This window comes from Penaeus monodon, chromosome 23, assembly GCF_015228065.2.
Source record: "Penaeus monodon isolate SGIC_2016 chromosome 23, NSTDA_Pmon_1, whole genome shotgun sequence".
Lineage (NCBI taxonomy): Eukaryota > Metazoa > Arthropoda > Malacostraca > Decapoda > Penaeidae > Penaeus > Penaeus monodon.
Window position 1 is genome coordinate 15,062,304 of NC_051408.1, and position 326 is coordinate 15,062,629.

Sequence of the window (326 nt, forward strand, 5' to 3'; positions counted from 1 at the left end):
GTTGGAAATATACAATGGAAATGTTTTTAGTTTATTGATCAAACGGGATTTTTACTCCGTAATAAAAATGAAGCACCTCAGATGCCCTTGGAATACTCTCCATCTAAAACATCTTGACAGAATTCAGCCATGAAGACTCAAATTCATAAATAACATTTGGAAGATGAAAATGGGTATCAGTTTTGTTTAGTTTTCTTAAGAGATTTTTGGGGACGTTAGAATAACAGAGGAATGCTTCGGATTCAACGGGTGACCAAATTGTAGGGGGAGCGAGGATGCGTAGGATTTAAGTCAAGAACATGCCACGAGGGCGAATTTTTAAAATA